This window comes from Melospiza georgiana, chromosome 2 (genome assembly GCF_028018845.1).
Source record: "Melospiza georgiana isolate bMelGeo1 chromosome 2, bMelGeo1.pri, whole genome shotgun sequence".
Classification (NCBI taxonomy): Eukaryota; Metazoa; Chordata; class Aves; order Passeriformes; family Passerellidae; genus Melospiza; species Melospiza georgiana.
This window is the reverse complement of record NC_080431.1, coordinates 20,288,075-20,309,624: the sequence shown is the minus strand read 5'-3', so window position 1 is coordinate 20,309,624 and position 21,550 is coordinate 20,288,075. Positions and strand designations below refer to the sequence as shown.

The 21,550-nt window shown below is 37.1% G+C and overlaps 1 protein-coding gene across 3 annotated transcripts in view; it reads left to right on the top strand.

Moving 5' to 3' along the window:
* The window catches only part of NCK2 (NCK adaptor protein 2), an 86,216-nt gene that overhangs the window by 6,901 nt on the left and 57,765 nt on the right, over positions 1-21,550 (top strand). Inside the window, exon 1 of one of the 3 annotated variants that reach the window (XM_058019022.1) lies at positions 10,307-10,347. The exons of the other annotated variants lie outside the window; for them this stretch is intronic. The gene's annotated coding sequence lies outside the window, so the exon portion shown is untranslated. Of the gene's footprint in view, positions 1-10,306; positions 10,348-21,550 lie in introns of those variants that run through there. 3 annotated transcript variants of the gene reach the window in all.

The following is a 21,550-nucleotide window of genomic DNA, read 5'->3' as shown; positions in this document are numbered from 1 at the left end:
TGTTCCAGTCATAAAATAAGTTGGTTATGGTATATCTTGTTTAATTGTGCTTTCCTTTAATCATTGCATGTTGAATGCAAAAAGTGTAGGTGGCTTTTATAGGTATAAACACAGGTATTTTTACATCAAAAAAAGAGTGAAGCCATTTAGAGTATAAACATCCTGAGCCTTACCTTTCCCGTCTTTCTGAAAAAAGATGAAAAGAAGAAGTGATGATCAATCTCCTTCCTTTACATTTTCAGGTCTGTTGGCAGTCTTTCTGCTAGGGCGGCAGGGATAATATAGAAATAATTATATTGTGGACTATTCATAAATTCACACTGTTTTGAATTCCATTTAATTCAAATAGAGAAAGAAATTAATGCTAATATCCCAAATAATTAATGCCATAATAAAGGATCTGCCTTCCACTTGACACTAAAGGACTTATGTTCCGTTACATCAAAAGACCTAAATCATTTTGAGCATTCAATATTAAAATTCTAGTTCATGAATATTAGAAATTTAATCAGATACCTCAGTGAGGACAGTGTGAATTGTGTTGAGTTTAAACACTGGTAATCACAAAGCTTGTGTTTAGTACAAGTATCAAAATATGACACATCATTTTTATGAGCTTTGAGGCTCTTAAGGGACGCATGGGGAATCATAATGAACTGAAATGTTATAGACTTCCTATGGCAGAAAACTGTTAAAGTCTGGATAATGCCATTACTGGGACAATGTTTGTCTTCCTCTGTTAGTCTCGTCTTATAATATTCGTGGTTGTATTCCTCTAGGATCTTTTCTGGTTTTGCTGACAGGAGATTCTGGATGTTTATTTTATTCAGGTATTTCTTTCACCACTCTGGAAGACACAGTGTCAAAGCTTTGCCAAAGTTTCCTTCCTTGTTTTGTATCCCAGCTTTTGTCTCCGTTGTTGTGGCCCTGTGAAAATGCCAAGCTCGGGCTCAGTACCACGAGTGGTCCTACTGGAGTGAACGTCTCTTATTTACAAAACACGAAGCTGAGCCATGTGCACATCTCCTCCAAGACAAGAACCACTGTTACACTGCAGGTCAATTCTTTCTTAGTTACACATTCTTTACTTGTCACAACATGTATATTGAATTATAGAACTTCTGCTGTAGTGTCACACAGCCAGCTTCTTTTTAGAGACAGATTTTTGCCTATGCATTGTGTATGACGTGACTTTTCCAGCAGTCCCATAAAGTCAGTGTGGCTCCTAGTAGTTTAGGATTGTTTAATGAACAGTAATACTGAGCTGTTGTAGAACAGGTGTGGATCAGGCAGTGCTTGATATAATACCTGCTTAAGTTGATGGAAAAGGAAATTACACCTTCAGGGAAGAAACAAGGAATTAGTTTGTTTTATGTTTTATTTAAAAATGTGGAAACCTAGAATTTAAAATAGAAAACCAAAATTAATGAAAACAGGAAAAAAAATGAGAAAGGCTCTTGAATGCATTGAGGGTTGTAATTCCTATTGTGGAGGAACCCAGGTTTGAAAATAAGTATATTAATGCAGATCATGGAAATGCATAACTTTTAAAATGCTTTGCCCCCACCGTGTTTTAACTGTATTAGATTGTTTAATGGTGCAGCTAGACCTGATTTCAATGTTCAGTTATAAAAGTCTTTTCAGCTTGCCCTTGTGATTTGTCTGTTATGTTCTTTGGTTTTTTTTTCCTTCTTTCCAGATAGATAATTTTAGTGGTTAAGTAGCTGGTCATTTAGATTCCTTTGAGTTAATATAAGTGATATACTTGTGGTTAAAAGAAGATACCATACATAACTGCAATCTGAATTAATGGCCATTGACTTACTCTTCTCCAGCAATGGCATACATACCATTACTGAGTGTACATAGCATTTGAAGCAGCTTGGTATTTAGTAGATTATACTGTGCTTGCTATGCAGGTAGTAAAATTTTAAATGCTTCACTCTTCAAAAGTAGCAAGAATCTGATGTCAGTGAGTCATGAATGCAGGTGAGTCAAGGTGGAGTTGTGCTAGAGAGGAGGTCATTTTTCCAGTGCTGCTCCCTGGTCAGCTCTGCATGCCTGTTGCTCACCTGACTGGTAGCAGCCCTTGGCTCTTGTTCCTGTGCCATTTTCCTGCCACAGGCTTTTTTGAATGTGAGGGGTGTGCCTAGTTTGCAGGATGTTATGCCTGATGTTAAGCAGCTGGATTTCAGTGAATTTTTAAATTGTTGATACTGTTGTTCTAAAATTATGGCACCTACTAGATATTAGGAGGACCCCCACAAAACCCAACAACAATGAAAACTCCAAACCTTAATGTTAATGCTTGCACCTGGTATCGATATAATTCATAGTTTTGACAGTTGTACATGACAGTTGTGTACATGAACCTTTAGATTTTCTTAGGGAAGGGCCATTTTATTTTATGATTCTGTAAATACTTAATTCAAGAAAATCTTTGATTTAGTTGGTGCACACCTTGATTATTGTGCCGTCCAAACTGATGGTGATCATCTGTGTCTTTGCTTTGTTAATCTCTTCCCTCTGCCTTTTCCATTGCACAGTATTTTGTAGATAATTAGGATTGGGAATAGCCTTGATTATGGACGTGTTTTTGGGTTGTCAGTAATCCATTCATATGGCAGAGATATTTAAGCAAAGAAAAAACAATATTGGATAAAACTAGAAAAAAAACGTAATCTGTCTAGCATGATTGCACACATTTGGGAATGAGTAAGATTTGACTGGAACATTGCCGTTACATGATGTGCAGAAGTAGAGTTGATGAACTTTCTGAAATGAGGATACACTTGAACCCTTGCTTACCATATTTCTGTATAATTGATTTTAAGGTCCTTCTTCTATGGATATATTCTGGAATTAGGGGTTAGGGTTTTGGGGTGAGCTCCCACATGGGTCAGTCAATATGTGTCTTTCCTTAAATAAGAAGAAACATTTTTAGATTGAGAAATGTAATAAATGTTCTGTATTGTTTTTCTAGAATTTCCAGTGGCATTGATTTGAAGTACTGTAAATTTATGGAAAGCTAAAATGACAGTGTGTAACTGTTTTGCAGAGAAATCTGTTTTCCTGCAGCTGCTGTGTGCGATATGTTGTCTTGCGTTACACAGCCCTTTGCTCTAATACCTCTTTCAAAGCATCCAAATCTTCCTTCTGCTCCCTTTGCAGTCCCGGGCAGCACCAGTCTGCCCCAGAAAGCCACATCCTGTGGTTAATGCACTCTTTGCAAGCAGCACAGGGCTGTCAGGTAGCTGAATGGCGTCCAGCTGCTGCGTTGTGAAGCCCTTTGTCTAACGATCTGCTGTTAAAGTTCCCGTGGAGGCTATTACTCATGTATTCTTCATGCCGGAAGAGCCTTTCCATTAAATTAACAGCTGTGAATAGGATCTGGATGAACATATTTTTGTTAGTGTTTTGTTGGCTCTCTATTCTAGCTAAATATGTAGTTGCACACAGTCATGGAAATAAGGTTGTCTGATTGCTTATATCTGCTCAGGGTAGGAGAAAGTGTAGGGTGATTTACAGGTTATTCTGCAGAATATCATAGTCTTATTTGCTACCTTCATATGGATATGCTTGCAACTTGGTGTTTGAGAATGATTAATTAAATCTGAACTTAATGTGGTCCAAATTGGCATAGGATTTACCAGTATGAACTGTCTTTGGGCTAAGATGAATTGTATAAAAATGACACTGGACTTTCCTTCACTATACATCCTCCTCCTGCTTGTCTACTCTCTGTAGTGTGGGAGAGCTGCTGTAGAGGGAATTGTGTGATGAGATTCAGCACTGGATCTCAGTGTCACAGAGTGTTGGGGGAATGGTAGAAGCAATATTATTTCTTTTTTTTTTTTCTGTTTTCCAATTGGATATTCTCTTTTTTTGTAATATTTCTTCAGAACATTGCTGTTCTGAAAAATCTGTGTTTTTCTGTACTGGAAGGAAATGTAGCCTGGGGTTTTCAGCTTGTAGATGTGCTGTAATATACTTACTGACAGTCGCCCATTCTGAGGACTTTATATGCAACAGTGATCTGAAACTTACAAATTTTAAGGGCAGGTAAAGGAAAGAGAGTTGGAAATAGAAATTTTGAGTTCAGGAAGGGTTAGACAAAGGATGTATGATTCACAGTTAGTAGCCTTAAGTGTGTATGAAGGTTTGAAAAATTTTCATGTGGGCATTCTTCTAAGATTGTTTTTTAAAGTAATTGTTTTGTGCTTATCAGCTTTTGCTGCAAAGTGGACATTATACAGGTTGCTGAGTCATTGACCCTTGTAACCAACAATTTGTATGTCTTCACCTTGTGTAGCTTCATACCAAGAAGCAGTAGAAATGTGATTTTTATATAAAATCACTAGGTGAATATACTTGTTCGCAAAGGAAAGACTTAAATTTTTCTCCAGTATGTCTAATTTTTTATCATTATGTATGGACTTGCAGAATGTGCTCAGCTGAGATTGATCACTGGTGTGTGAAATGACCAAATTATAACAATGGAGGGTTTTTTGAGGTTGGGTAATATATTTTCATATGTAGCTTCCAGCAATGACTTTAATACACTGAAGGCCACACTTTCAATGCTTCTGTTATTGAAATGTAGTGCTCTGATCGTTTTTCTGCTGAGCTTCAATTTAGAACTTCATCTGGAAAACATCCAAGGAAAAAAGCATCAAAGCAAAATAATAATTGTCTCGAAATGCAGGAAGATTTTCAAGTATAGAATTACAATAAGTAGCAAGAGCTTCAAAAAGTGCGCTGGACACCTTAAAGGCTAAATCTGTAAGTAAGAAAGAAAAAGACTGGCATGTACCTTGATGTTGTAATAGTTTGCTAACCTTCCATACAGGAAGTAAACTACTGCATTCTTACTGTTTATAGCTTTGTTTCTCATCTTGACTCTTTTGGCTTTGCTTTGCCTAAAGTATTGTTACCACTTTACTGATAGATCCTCAAGAAGTATATTGCCACTTGCAGAGCCCTGAATTGGTCCTCTGCTGCACTTCAAAGCCACCAGGTGAACTCTTCCAAATGTTTAATCAACTGAGTTATGATACTCAAGCCACTTACGAATGTGTTTAGTTAACTTTTCTGAGGTTTGGATTTGTAAAGAAAAGCACTTACAGGAAGAAGAAAATGATGATTAAAAGGAGTGTATGCACAGTTGAGAATTGGTTGTGATCTTCAGTTTTTTAGGTGTGCCAGTGTGAGAACAGTTTCTCTAGTTCTTCTGTCAGTGTAGTAATAGCTGTGGGAGGATAGTGGTGTGTGTGAGGCTTCAGTAGCTGACAGCTTTTTTGTTTCCTACAACTACAATTAAAAGTACCATAGAAGTTAAATTTCACACTGCTTTTATTGGAAGAACGATTAAAGAAGAAATGTAATCTGTATTATCCAGGAACACCTCTATGTATCATGCTGAAGTCATTCAGATTTTCCTTTCTTTACAGTAGGTCTGGACCCGTCAAACACAGATTTTGGTTCTTGAATTGTTCTGGCAGCATCAGCAGATGGTTTCAATGCCATCTGCAGAATATATGGAAAGTTCTGTAAAGTGCAGATTTTCTAGGGTTTTGTTTGGTTTTACTATGCTTTGCAGTGAATATTAAAATGTTCAGGAAATTTAGCATACTTTATTTGTCTGCTGGGCACAGTAAAATTTTGCTGTAGCATGTGGAAACCACTTTTCATCCCACCCACAAGCTCAGTGTACCTGAAAAACCCAGTTATTGACTGTGGAATGTGTTGGGGAGAGATCTGCTCTTCAGCCTAAATCTTAGCAGACATGGGGATTTTCTTCACCTTTTGTATTACAGAGGACTCTTCTGCTTGTATTAGTTTCTGCATTGTCTTTTCAGCTCAGCCCACGCATTTTTCTTGCTTTTCTAGGAATAGCTTCCCCAGATGGCAACACCAGTGGCTGGCAGCTCTGTGCTTGTTCTGCCTGGGGAAAAAGCCCTGGCTTTCTCAAAGCCCACTGCCTCTAGCAGCAGTGAGCTGATACACTCATCCTTGGGAGATGTGAGTATGTGGTAGTCTTGTCTCTGCATGGCTGAAACCCTCATCATCTGCAGCAGCTGAAAGGATCCTGGTCTGGGATGAACTTGATGGATTAGTGTAGTGGAAGAGTGTTTGCTAGGTTACATATCCCAGTCAATGCTGCCATGAGTTGTGTTAGGCGCTTGCAAATGTACTCTTCCCAGATATGGTCAAAATGCTCTTGATTTTCTTGTTTATTCGTAGAAATGTTGTGGTAGGTCTGGATTGGACTCTGGTAATAGAATCACCTGCATTTCCTTGGCATTTTTTCCCAAGTCACCTCTGCATACTTGGATAAATAGCACACATTCACTGTCTCCAAAACAGGCATTTCTATGGAATATGCACATGGGAAGTTTGTTGCAGATTATAGCATCCACCCCCCTGGAGTGAGATTATTTTCTTGATTTCAGTGCGTGTTTGAAAACTTAGTATCGTGCCTAAAGGAAGTCATATCAGCAGTTACCACTTGCTGTTAATTTTCATTTTAGGGGTAAAAAGATGTGTGTTAGGATAACTTAGTTTCAAGATGCCGTATGAGCTTTAAAGAGAGGAAGGGTGTGTGCCTGCAAAAAGGGGAATGATTCTCTGTTTCTCTGTATCTGAGCTTACATCCTTGGAAGAAAAAAGCAAGGAGGAAAGTTGTTGTGGTCGTGTAATGTTACTGAATTTCAGTTTGCTAGTCTGAGTTTTCTTTCTCAGAAAAGAAAGATCATTTAATCAGAGACGGCAAATAGTGAAAATTAGACAGCCCTGAAAAGTAGAAATGATAGTAAAGGGATAAATGTCTTGATTTCTACCTAGAGCACAGGATTTGCTCATTTTGGCAACAGCAAGATATTTAGTTCAGCTCCGCCAATTTTTTGGAAATCTCGCTCTAATTTGCTGAGCTTTGTGACTGTGTGATTATTTCAGCCAGCAGGAGAGCCTTACTTCTTTTGTCAGTTGTTGGGGTTTTTGGTTTTTTGTTTGGTTTTTTTTTTTTTTTTTTTTTTTTTTTTTTTAATGTGTTTCCTAACTCTCTGGGGTTTTGTTTGGGAGGTTTTTGGGGTTTTTTTGAATGTTACTTTATCATGTGCACCATTAAACATTTTATGTAGAAATGAGAGGTAATTATTTCTTCTTCAGTTGGTTCACACTGGAATAGCCATAAAACCCTTGATCCTGTTTCTCCACTGTTCTGCAGCTTGTAAATCATTTACTTTGTGCTCCAAGTGCAATGTGTTTGTATAAATCTACTATTGTTGTTGATGTATCATTTCTACTTCACTCTCACTTAAGGCAAGTGTAAATAACTTTACAGAGTTGCAAAACAGTAGGGAAATAAGCCTCCTCAAGCGAAGGCATCAGATTTATTTTCTGGGGCAAATGAAGAGATTCTTTGAAGCCTGATCAAAGCCCAGGCTCTCCAGTTGTGCGTAGTATAAACCTGGTGTAGTATTTGAGCAGAATTTGTTGGCTTCAGGAGTTTTGGGTTTGGTTTTTTTTTTTTTAAATTTTTTTTTTTTTATTTTGTTATTGGGGCTTTATACCTCTGGAACCCATGTTCAACATATTTCTGGAAATGACAAGTGTACTGCCATATGGCATACCAGATTTCAAACCACTCTGAGGTGCATGTGTGATTTTTAGAGTGCCTGGAAGAAATGAATGAAAACCACATTCTCAATTTTATCTGTTGCTGAGCTCTGTAGGCAGAGGAATGGGAAGGCTTTGAAGTAAATTCTGCTGGAGGGATTGTGTTCTTATTTCTGAGCCACCATCCTAATGCAGCAAGGTGTAGATATAATTTATGTTTTAAAATATGCACTAATTTCAGCAGGGTTGTCAGTTTATGTGCTGCTGTGCTATTCTGGGAGGTGGTAAGAAATACTGAGCATCTTTTTGCTACTGGCAACTGTTACCATTTTCAATTCTTCATTTCCAACCCTTTTTTGTGCCTAAACCTATTTTTTCAGACTTTAATGCCTGAACTTAAGTATTGTTGAACTGTTACATTTCTGTATATGCCCTGCTTCCTTAAAAGGTTCTGTATTGATTATACTTTTGACTAGATTTCTTAAGTTTTTGTTGGTTAGTAAATGCTGAGGAAGCATTACTAAAGGTATTTGTATCGGGGTTATTTTTCATTCAGGAGACTTTATGTAAACTTTTTAAATGCAGAAAAGATGTTTGGGGAAGTTGTGTCAGGTTTTGGTAATAAGAAGCATCTCCTCTTTGCTGAGGGCAAGCTATTAAGGTAGTTCCTTATGATCAGTTGTGTGATCAGCTTACACAGTTCTGTGAATTTTCTTCAGAATCAGAGACAATTAATTTTGAAGTTTTTTTAATGTAGAAAGGGGGGATGTAATGTAGTTGTGAGATAGCTAATTTGAATGATTAATATTTTGCCACGATAGTTGCTTAGCTGGTAGAATTTGATAAAATTAATTCTTTCTTGCTCTAAGAATAACTGAATGTTCACAGGGGAAATCATGTTATGCTACTTAATAATTTCCTCTAGATTTTTCTTTTAAAAAAATGTACCTTGATACAATAATTGTTCATGACCACTTCCAACACTCAGCCTCATGCTCTTTGATTTGTGTGAAACCCTAAGGCTTTTCATAAAATTCTGAGTTTTCTCCATGTTAGGTCATCTCCATGATTCGATTTAACTTGCTGTGTGCCAGTTATTGCTGTTTCTGACATTGAATGATAGAGTATGTTGTGTGTTCCAGTTTTGAAAAAAAAATGATGGCAAAGGAATGATGTTGCAGGGATGTAAAGCTGCAGTTTTACAGGTGTTTATAATTACGAACATCTCTGATGTTCTCACATGCACGGGTGAAAAATGTTTTCCTTCTTCCTAGAAAATCCTGATTGTTAGGTCTGTTTTATTTAAGAAATCAGTTTGCTGAGGTTGGCTGTTCTGATGAGTTGAAAAGCAGGAAGCTGTGGTTCTTGCCAGTGGCATCAGGAGGGCCAGGAGCTGCCCTTGGGATCTGTGTGTGTGCAATCCTGCTCTGGGCCTTGGGACAGCCCTCCCTGGTAGGAGTCACAGAGTGGGGGTTCTTAAAGCTGGGAGCATGTCCTCTTGGGTGACAGTGGGCAGCTGTTGGAAAATTCCTGTAGTTTTCAAGGAGGAGAAAACTATATACCTTCTTTCTTTCTGAATGGTTTTGGTTTTTTTCCCCCTGGCGTGTGATAGATTGTCGAATTATCTTCCTCTTTTTGACATGGTGGCTTTCTTAATAATTTAAGCAAACTTTCTTAAAAATTTAAGCAAACTTTTTAATACAAAATTATAGTTTATGTTTGTATTCCACTTAAAGACTTCTGGAGTAGAGAGATCCCCACAATAGTAATAAGTCACTATTCTTTGCTTTTGGCATTCTGTGATATCATATGTAGCACCAAGTATATTTTCAGTAAAAAATTTTTCTTTGAAATCAAGAATGTGGAACTTTTGAAGTGCAATTTCTGTTTGTCTTGGTAGGAATAAAATAAAGGACATTTTAGAGTTTTTAACTTCACCTGCTTTATGCACAAACAATTTTGAAACATAAGGTTTTGTGTCAGAATTGCCATCCATATAGAAACTGGTTTTGGAATGGTTTAAGAGGGGTGTTAGTACACTGTGAATTTGTTAGATAGTCCTCTTTCTTTACACATTTGTTTCAAAACTCTTCTTCCAGCTTTTCTAGAAATTCTTTGTATATTCATATATTTAAGAAAATCTAGGTAAGAAACACTTGGGAAAAATCACAAAATGGAACTCGTAATCTGTCATTTGAAGAATCCCTGTATGCTGAACTTTTCGTCATGTGTCTCTGACTTGAACCAGAATTAGCAGCAAACTTCTCCTCAGTTCTTCCCTTTCTGAAAGACTGACTTGAATTTGTTAGCATTTTGTTTTATCTTTCAGAATTGGACTTTAAACTGTCAAATACAAAACCCTAGCTAAAACCTTTTGGTGTAATGGTCACTGCAGGTGATATGTGTTTCCTTTATTACGTATAAATGTTCTTGAATGTATTATCTCAGAAATTTCAGCGCATCAAAACCAGTGTTTGTTCTGAGGATATTGCCAGCCAACCTTCATTTTCTATCAAATTGTTCTGAATACTGTAATAATTGGTGGTTGTCACCAGGTCAAGTTAAAATTAAGCTCTGCATAGGTTTTCTGTGTTAATTTTTCTTTCCCTGTCTGTGAAGGGATTTGCTAATTGCTTAAAACCTTTGTTCATCTCTTTCAGTGTTCCTCTAACATTTTGGCTGTTCTTGTCTTGTTTCTTCATCTTCTTTTTCACTGCTTGACCTTCTCATGTGAGTTATCTTTACTAGCCACTTACTAAAAGACTATATCTGCTATCCATGTTATTGTTTTGAAAACACCAGCAAAGAGCAATTCTGAAATAAAATTGTGATTGCTTGCCCATCCCACTTTTATTGCTTGGTAGATATAGCAGGTAATGGCACTAAGGAAGATATGATAGCATGTGTTAGCAATCAAAATGTAGCCCTGGTAGATTTGTAATCTCGTTTACGTGTTGGTACTGTTTGGAGAAGCTCTGTAGACCTGAAGCAGAATTCTTGCTGCCCTTAGGCCATCAATTTGCACATACTTCTGGTTCTGCAAATTTTCTTTGAAATGATAGATGTGTGTGGTTGGCTTGTTTTGTTTTGGGTTGGGTTTTTTAGTGAAGAATTGTTTCATAACATTTGGTGGTAATTAGCCTGAGTCAGTCATTTGAGATGGGGGGAGGAGAAATCCTGCCCTGCTGAGAATAACAGAAATCTTGTGACTCTGATTTTGAGGACCCCATGATCTCATTCCATTTTTTGGTAAAGCTTTTGTATAGGTACACAAGATGCCATTCAAAGTTTGTGGATGTGTGTGTGTATCAGTCTAATGGCTTATTCTTTGACGTTATAAATTTGACTGATAAGCATGTGCCAATAACTTTCCAAAGCTGGTGCTCAAGTCAGGATTATCTACTCTTCTGCTCACCAGTGTAAGTTGTCTTCAGGTAGCAGGTCCACACAGTCCTCCTGCCTCTCTGCTCCAGGGAGATAGGAGCAGATAGGAAAGAGAAGGTTTTTTGCCTGTAGGGACATTGAAAGGCTGGACAAAGAAACAGTACCCTCCTCCTTTGAGGTGATTCTTCCTTCAAGCTTTATTCAAACAGGAGGCATTTTTGCCATGTGACAGTTTTGAGTTTGGTTCTCAGACCCCAAGTGCTCATTTTGAAGCTCCCATCAGGTTGTATTCTGCAGAGAAGAGGAGTCATGTTTCTGTGGTGAGGCCAGCCAGCTTTTTTAGGTGGCAAAGCTAAAACTGGCTTCTGAAACACAAGCTAAGCAAAGTGTGTAATATTTATCCTTACAGTTGATAATTGGGCACTGTCTACTGCAAAAATTTGTTACATGGGTGTAGAAACCCATGCTAGAAATTTTGGTTGATATGTCCTCTGTAGGGTTGCTTTTCTTTCTGTTCTGTTGCCTTTGTATCTCACAAAGTAAGATAGTAATATGTCTTTAATAAAAATAAATTGCCCTGAGTTGCTTTGTTTTGGATATTTTTGAAATGTTGAATATTGATTGACTCTTTTTGAGCTCATTAATGCCTGTCATCAGCAGGAAATATAAGAATTCTGATAGAAAGAAGTTTGCACATGTAAAGTTACTACAAGCTGGTAAAATACAAGGTGAGAATAATTTTTTTTTTTTTTGCAAAGGAATGAATGAATGGTGTACCCCATTTATGGTGTCAGAACCAGTACTAGATGATGCATCATGCTTTTTATCCTTGATATTGTATTGTCATGGTAGGTTTATTTCTGATTCCTGGAACATCACCAAAATTTTGAGTCCTGTTCACGCAGCATGTCTGTTCCTGGGTTGATTTTTTGAATTTTATTTTTTTGTTTGCCACCATATGTCAAATGTGCTAAGAGCTTGAAGCTTGTTGTACTGCTTTCTTAAGGTACCTAGTGCTTCTAAAATTTCAGTAGCTGTAATTTGAGCACTTGATATGTTCACAGTCTGTAGGTAGGTTCTAGTTTTGAAAAGACTAAATTTTTACTGGGAACTGTTACTTCATATTTGTCAGGAAGAAAACACTTGTGGCATTTTGATATTGCTGATTTAAATGAAAGGTTGTTATAACTAGTTTTTTGGAGAAAAATTGTGTGCATGCTTTAGCAATTAATAGTGGGTTTTTGAGACTGTTGCTCTTAGGGTTCATGTCATAGACTTTGTGTTCAGAAGCATGTGGGATGGTTGTGCTCTTTTGCAGTTTGAGATGTGTAATGTCCCTAAAGGATCTGTTCTTCTTATAGAATTCATATTTGCCATCATAATGTACTGAAAGGAATGGTAAATTACAAAGAAAGCCAATATAATTGAAATAATGCAGAAAGGAGAGGAAATTGTTCTGCCTCCTTTTAAATTAACCAGGAATTTTGAAATTATTTAAGTATACAAGTACAATGTAGTGTTTTCAGATCTTTATTAGTTTTAAAAAACTCAGCGATGATACTCTTAGCTTAATTTTTAGGCAAAGATGTTCAGATTGAAGCCAGAGTCTTCCTATTTCTGTTAGTGAAGCTTCTGTTCCTACAGGTTGATAAAGCCTATTTAAAGTGTATGCAGAAAACCCCATGGAAATGCACCAGAGAAAACCATGTGATTGAGAAATATGCATGAAAAAATGCCTCTGCCTTTTGTTTCCTTTTGTCACAGAAAGGAAAATAAACCAAACCCCAACCTCATGTTATTGTCTTTTAATCTCCTCAGCACCGAGGCGGCTCTGGCCTAGATCTTTGCATTTTAATTGTGGAATTGGAGTACCAACCTTGAAATTACTTAATTACCCTCCCTGCCCCCATCAGCATCCTCTCTCAGTCTGGAATTTATCTGTTTCTCAGGTTGTCAATAGGCATGTAAAGAACAAAATTTAATAAAACTGTAACTAGAATTGTTTAATGAAATGTCTGATGTATTTAGAAGTCTGTTCTTTGAGCCTTTCTTTACTAGAAACAAAGTGTTTGGCCTATGTGTTTGAAAGTGGACAGCAAATGTTTTCTTGGCTTTTGTTTTTTAGCAACAGATCATGTGTTTAAATGGCAGCATGACATTTTGATTTCTCACCTGCATGAGGAAGATGATTTAGTCAGGTTAGCTATTGAGAAAGAGCTATTCAACAAGGCTCTTCAGAGAGAGCTTTGACTGTTGCGACTGCCTACTACAAATGAGGGATTTTTTTGTTTTCTTTTGTTTTTTCGTTCCCAAAAGAAAGAACAGACTTCGACATCTATAAATATTTGGGTAGTTGGATGAGTTTGGGAAATACTGTGTGGAGAGAGGGACATTATTATTATATATCCATAAATAAACTGCACTGAAGTGGTGAAGTATTCAGAGCTTCTGAAAGTTGTCAAAATTTATGAAATATTTAGCAATGATAATTTTGAAAATCCAGATAGGGTAAGAGCTAATTTTTAAAATTTTTATCATCTTTCAGTACCCTTTAGAGTGGTCAGGTTTTGCTTTGACCTCCCCTCCCTGTTTTCCATCATGAAGTAACCCTGTGTCAAGGGTTCCTTACCCAGGAAATCTTTAAAAAACAACAGACAAAATAAAATAAACCCTAACAAACAAGAAAATGAGAACTGGGACACCATTGAAGTAAATGTTGAATTCAGCTGGTGGTTGTTGTTATGGTTGACATATGTTTTGAGCATTGGGACCAGGACCAATTTCTCTGCCACAAGCAGAAGGAACAGTTGTTTGAGAACTATGAAATAGCAACTGGCTTCTTCAAGGGATGGTGGGAAGAAGAGGCATTTCCCAAGTGTTTCTGAAATGCCTGGCAGAGAAAGGTAGCTGTGAATTTTCTTTCTTGTAAATGAAATTTTATTAAGCTGTGATTGCCATCTATGTCATACTATAAAGATGGTTGAAAAATGTGCTGATTCTCATTTCATTCAGTTTATTGTCATACCGTATGGGATTTAAATGAGACCTAATGGAGTAGTAATTGGATTTGATTGGATTTGCAGTGCCTGTGTGACATGAAGGAGGATTCATGGTACTGTGCTCAGTCTGTTGTTGAGAGCAAATGCAAAAATTAAATCTCATACAAAACTGGAAACAAATAGATTGATTGAATATACCCTTAAAAAAAAAAAAAAGGGAAGTTGAGGAAAATTGTAGCTAAAGATTTTTGTTCTAGGCTTTGTCAAATTGCTTCTGACAGGCTCATTGACTGCATGATTCAGTTGGGAGATATTTTCAATTAACTGTATATTTACATATATATATTTATAAACTGTATATTTTCAGTATATTAACTGTATATTATATGTATATAAAGTTAGGTTATTATTAGTTTAGAAGTTTAGTTGAAATTATTGTGTCTGATATTCTGTTATGCTTTAACAGCAGAAAACATATGGGTTACTGATCTGAATTTGGTTCAAACTGGTAATAGCCAAAATTGCTGCCTTGCAAAGAGATGTCTGTGAATACCTCTGAAAAGCAATTTTGAGACTAAGTGCCCTAAGAAAATGTAGCTGCTCTTCATTGGTATTGCTTTTGAATTAAGGCTGTCTTGAGTTCTGGAGTGCAACCCTGCATTTGTGTATTAGGTATTTCTTTGAATTTCTTTTTGAATTAGCTCTATGCTCTAGGATATACCAGATTTTGACCAAGATAGTTTCTTGTTTTCAGATTTTTCTGAGTATTGCTAATGACTGTATTCAGGGGAAAAAACCAAATGGAAACAAAAAATACCCACCTCTAATTGCGTGAGTTTTGGTGAAAAAGCACAGGCGTGGAATATACAGTCCTAAATATAGCCACATTAATAATTAATGCTTTCCTTTCTCCTGAATTCTGTGCTGTCTTGATACCAGAAGCACTTGCAATATATATATATAGTGAATTATATCCTTACCACTGAAAATGTTCTGGACAGATCAGTTCAAGAAACTTTGTCAAACCAGTCTCCTATTTTTGATCATCATACTTGTATTTAAAGGTTTATTCATCTCTTCATAATAGAGATAAGGCTTTCTAGGTAGAATGCATTTACTAATCAGCATATATTGCTTCAGTTATTTGGCACACGCAGTTTTTTTCTTTTGTTTCATAACAGTCTCTTGAATAGCTTCATTTAAAAAACAGGTGAACTTACATTTTAATATGCCTGCAAAGAAAGAAAAAAATCCTCATTATTTCTTAGTTGAATTAAAATACTATTTCCCTTTCTCCTTGATCCTTATCTGTTTTAAAACAACAAATAAACAGAATCCTGATGCAGAGTTAGTAAATAGAATTTGGCACATAACTGGGCAGTAGTACATACTTCCAAAGAAAAAGGGAAATCAGAAGTTAAAATGATTTAAGTAAAGCAGCAAGAAGTCATACTCTTAAGTTAAAATAACGTTTGTCAAAAAGAGGGAGAATATTATTTTCTTCTGTGTGGACTTCAGGTAAATTTATTTTTTTCTTCTGAGATGTTATACTACTGCTGTTAATGTTTTGTTGGAAAAAGAAGTTTTGGAAAAACCAAAATGGTAGTTGAGGATGGAGAGATAAGCAGAAATCTTTGTTATTACTTGAGTCAATATGTCTTTTTTCAAAGAAGTGGGCCTGGAAGCTATTATCTTGGGGGCAAATTTGGACAAGGTAATTGGCTTTGACCTTTTGCCAGATGTCTAACAGTTCCTTTCCCCCTCTCCCTTGCATCCAGATAAATGTCATGCCTTTAGGTTTTTGTTCCCTTGTTCTGGTTTCAAGAGTGGAGCTGCTTATGTAGCTAATCTGCGCTTAAAATTATTTCCACTTCTAACCCCTGTAGGACTCTCTTTTGGGGTATTCAGACAGCATTGACATAATTGGATTTCTGCCCAGATACTGTATTTAGATAGCTTTGGAGATGTCATTAATTTGACAGCTGCCATAGGAAATCTTTGTTTTGACTATTGTTACAGGGCCTGCAATGTTTCTACTGCATTTTCATTTGTAGTCTGCCACTGAACTGCTGTGATTAAAATGAGTAGAATAAGACACCATCAAATGTGTACAAGACATGAAAGGGGAAAAAATCAGTGCTAAAAACTTCAGAAGGTAGGCTGTTGCCAAATTTTATTTGGGTATGATGAGATTCTGGAATACCTAGTTATCTTCCAAACACCAGTAACAGCACAGCCTGCGGCTAAAGCTGCTGTGTGCTGTGATGGAACCAAAGCTGCATTAACACTTCTCTTGTTGCCAGTCTAAAGCAAAGTTTCTGTGTGGTTCAGGCAAAAACTGCTTCACCTGCTTTTCTGATGGTTAACTTGGAAGAAAAACCAGGTTTTTGGGGGGAATGTGTTCTTTGGAAGTGGAGGTCCAAGCAACTTGGCCATTATTTCCAAAAGGCAACATGAATCTGAGGATCTTAGTTCTGCACGATGAACGTGGGGATTCTGGGGACTGCTGTTCTGCCATGTTCAAAGAGAATGGCCACTGTACCACCTACCAGGCTGTATAGGTGGCAAAACCACTTCAAAGTTCCATGTGTTTGTCTCCAGTTCCCTTTGGCTCTTAGATGTGAACCTCTAGTTTGGTAGTTTTGTACTTGAACCTTATGCAGATTATTGCAACTTGAACTTTGTTGTTTTTCGTCAGTTACATCATCAGAGGACACTCACAAAAACTTAAAATCTGAAATACCAGTTTTTCACAACCTTTGATATACAAATGAACTGTGGCAAAAATACCTTGCTCCTCCCAAAGAAGATAATTTTTGTCCAAGCATTACTGAGTACTAAAACCAGATATTGTTTGAGCCTATTCTGGTGTCAGTAAGGGATTTTTTGTTGAATGGTCTCCCCCCACCTCAACTTTACTATTGCACTCATTCTAGTTTAGTGTCTGATTACGTGGATTCTTCAGCCCTGTGCTTTTTGGCATTGTAAATGAAATACTAAGTTTCAGTAAGCAGTAGTTTTCTGCTCTTCTTGATGGTGGTGGTTTAGAGAGGTTTCTTCAACTTGCTCCCTGTGCTGAAGTTGTCATAGATTTCTTCACCTGAGGGCCGGGGAGCCTGGGCTTCTTTCTGCTCTCCTGTCCAAGAAGTGGCTCATTCATGCTCTCAGTACTTCAGATGCAGTTTGCCTTTGCAGAATAGGGCAGAGCTTGCAAAATCTTCAGTGTCAGATACTTTGCTTGGACAAAAATGCCTAGAGCATCCTAATTCTTGGTGGCTGAGCATCTGGAGGAAGGATAAAACAGAGATACTGTCAGCAAACAGGCTCAGGTGTGGGGAATGATGGCTGTTGCTGATGGCAGCTTTTGCTGGGGAGTGCCCAAGCCATGCCTTGTTCTGTCGGCATAAATTAATCACTTGCCACTTTGCAGTTTGAGTTATCAAGAAGTTTCTGACAGTGGTTTCCTTGAAGACATTAGTCACAATCTGCTCTGTGCATTTCCTCTAGTTCTCTCTGCCTGCCTGGTGGCTTCAAAGTCAGAGACTGACCTTGACCCTATCCCTCTTAAAATCACCATTGCCATATATTTTAGCACCAAAACAGTAGTGGTAGTATTCTTTTAAATTCAGACAGTGCTGTGTTCAATGTACACATAGGGAAAATTTTCTTCAGACTAAGAAAGAATGAATAATTTACCAGAATAGAAACTCTAATAAGGATTTCAGTCAGCCTTTAACTTGAATTGCCAGAAGGCTAAGTCTGCCTTACTTGACCCTCTATGGCCCCTGGTACAGTCCATTTTCTGTTCCATCTCACCCCAAAGCAAATCATCTCAAACTGTGTAACTGTGATTTATTTGCTTATTTCAAGTGTTTGTCATCTTAGCCATGAGTGGTAACCAGTTGTGTCTGCCTAGTGTTTCTCTGATACTGAGTTAATGTCACATTCTCTTGTGGTAGCTAATTCATTGGAATATGTGGTTTTCAGTTCTCTAAAAGGCATCTGTGAATCTTTTTCCAGTGGAGGAGTTAATTTTCAGTAATCTACGTGTGCAGATTACTAGATTTCTCTGAAAAGTATATTAACATGCTGCTTGTAGTCATCTTCCACAGTCCTGAAATCCATAGGTGTTGAGTTAAAAGCTCTGACTCTAGTAGAGAGGTTTGGAAGAACTGGTATAATTCAGTGGGTTGTATACATCTTTGCCTTTAAAATGTTTTACATGAAGATGCAATAGGAAAAACAGATCTGTGAAGGAGCTGCTTGGGGCTGGTAAGTTGCTAACCACTGGGGTAATTTTCAAAAATTCTGAGCTGATTTTATATTCAATAGAAAAGACTGTTGTACAGTTTTTACAAAAAAAGTATTAAATTATTGATAAGAAAAAGGCTGAAGCTCAAATGGAGCCAGTTATTAAACTGCTTGTTTAAAGCACTAGTTTATGAAATTCTTACTAATGATAGCTGCTAAGATGTTTCTAAAAATGGTATTTGTAATTTGAATAATAAAGCATCCTATTAAGGAAACCAAAAAATTCTTATGCTCAAACCATGGCTCAAGAAGCTCACTTAGTGAAGTATTACCTAGGGCTGAAATCTAATCCTTTCCTTTCCCTAGAGACACTGTGAGACAAAGTTTAAGAACACCCTTGGTACATACAGTTCAGTTTCTGCTTATCTGTGGTTATTGGCAGTTATAATTGGAAATGCAGGTCTTTCCACGTACATTTGTAAGGGTTCTTGAAGTGGTTAGAGCTGTCCTAAGCATGAATCAAGATTTTTGTTGCTTCTCCTATGTGGGCTTAAGGGGTGTTAATCCATATCCTTACAGAGCCAGCTTGTAAACCCTTAAAGGAAGAAAATAAGAAAGGTTGCAAGCTCTGTTTTCTTACTGCAGATAAAGAAGGAAAAATAGGGGATTGATGTAAAATGGAGTTTGAATACTCCACTTTTTGCTGATAGTTCTTGAATGAGAATGCTAAAAAACTGGGAGCTATGATGTTTGCACAGCACCTTTGTTGTGAGGTTCCTTCAGCTTGCAGAGTAACTGGTCACAGCTTGCACTTATTTGGGTGCTTGATTTTTGGTCTGAACAACGGATATGTGGGGTTTTGGGGTTTTGGTCATGGGGGTTATTTGTTTTGAGACTGCAATATTGCATGTCTTCTCAGAGTTCATAGCCTTCCTGTTGGGGAAGCTTTCTGGCCACCCATTCATGATTTTTCGACTGTGCTTTATGGTTTTTTTTTTGTTGTTGTTCTCATGCAGTGACTGCTACAGAAGTTTGCAGCTCGACATAATCAAATATGAATTAGGTCATTATCAGGAGGTATCAAGATAGAAAATCCTGCTTAATCCAGGAATTTTAAAAATTGCATATTGCAATGAGTTTAGGTAGTAATTTGTTATCAGTATTTAGGTTTTTTAGTAGCTCAGACTTTTGGGGGAAGAGCTAGAGAATGTAAAAAGCATGTGATTTCTCTTAAAATAATGTGAATTTGTACAATATATGTTGTAGAAATCTCAGTAGATGCATCCACTAACAGATGTATCCCTCCTCATTCCTTTCCAGTTTAAAAAGATGCTAGTCATGCAAGTGATTGGAGGCTAGACATACAATAAATAGGAAGCTTGCAATGGCAGCTAGGTTTTGAAAGACAGTATTTATTTTAAATACTGATTTTATTTAAACTACCAACTACTTGTGTGTCATGAGTATTTCAGGTGGTTGTGCAAATACATGTCAAAAAATATTCTTGTTTTTTTGGAAATGCGTACTCCAGAGAATACGCATTTTACTGCAGGAGTTACGTGAGAATACAAGTCAGCATAGATTCTTAAATTGTGTGTGATTAAAGTGTGAGCCATGCATATTTTCTCTAGCTGCATTTCTCTTCCTATTCCCCCCCAAGTATATGTTTATTTAAAGAAGAATGAGTTGTTTGAAGGACCAATGATACGTGTCTAACTGTCTCTTCAATACAGACAGCATGGCCAGAGGTGCACGGCAGCTCTTCCATCCAGACAGGAGCACAGAGAAGATGCACAACCTCCTACCTGTCTGCTGTTCAATAGAGACACGAATTTCTTAGGGTAACCTGTGCAACCTCTGGTGATGTCTCCAAACCTGGACTGCCTAAAAGAGGCCATTTAAACACAGAAATTTGTCTTTGGTTCAAGGGCTAGTCCCATTTTTATAGCTGGCATACGAGCTCAAATATTTCCCAGTGTTTTAAGTATCTCACAGTCTTTTCTGCAAGCAAGGCAGCGAACCTATTCTTGTGCCTCATTTTTCTTGCTTCCTCACTGTTAGGGAACCACAATCTTTAGAGAAGAAAAGCTTAGTTGTATAGACTATATGGTGTGAAAGGATTTTAACTCTTTTGTGTTTTTTTTTTTTAAATGTTCTACACAACGTAATGCAGTGTTTTAATTTGCTGCCTTTTTGAAACCTGAAATATGATGTAAATTCAATTTTCCTTTTTCTTTTCTCCGTGTTTCATACTGACTCTGAAAGTGTATTACTATTTTAACGTAACCCTTTTCCTTAGCTGTAGAAGAAGGTAATATTAAGTGAGTTTTGAGACAATGTATATGACTAGGAGGTTTAAAATACAAAGCGTATACTAGAGTACTAAAAAACTTGTCGGGTTTCTTTTCCCTTTAAGCAAATTCAGGCATTGAGCTTTTGAGTGCTTAGGCTGATCTGTCTGCTGCTCCATGGAATGGGATTGTGCTTGCCCAATTGTCTGCATAGTTAAAATATTTTGAACATAGCCTATTTTAATGTAACTTCTTTTGAAATATCTGCCTAATGGAGAAGTCTTAATGGAATACTTTAATAGCCCAAAGTGGTTACCTGCAATTGCTCCAGTGTATTTCAGTCAATTACAAAGGAAGGCAATATTTAATGTTGGAGTGAAGCTAGATGGTGTAATGAACTGGCAGATTGCCAACTTGATCTTCTCCACAGGAGAATTTGTATTAATGTGATGCTTTTCATTTGTTCTCTAGAAGGTCACCAGTAATATGTCAATTGGAGTTAAAATTCCCACTCTGTGCAGTACAGGTTTATGGTCAGATCATTCTTGTGTATTAGCATATTAAGTATCAAAGAGATTATTTTAGCAATTTCATGTCAGAATTTAAATAGGAGGTGGTTGGGTATTGGGAAGAGAGCCTGAGAGAATTGTCATGGAAATTGTTGCTGTAAGGCTGAATCTGGACTTTAGCCATGGAGATAAAGAAAATGGGGCACATTAGAGCTATTAGTGAAAGAAGAGGTGGTTAATAACTGTGCATGTTTCTTATAATGTAATCATTGTAAGACCACTAATTTATTCTGTGAGATAGTAACCTTTATAATAATGTTCTTATGTTAGATGTTATTGATATTTACCTTCTGGTACTCGTTTCCAAGCATCAAATTCAAACTCTTATTTCTGACTATTGACAGAGGCTTTTTACTGTGGAACCTTTATAGTCCTTGTGTTTGGAAGACCTTGATTTAGAAAGCAAATGAGTGACTAAAGTTACTGTTGAAGACAGATA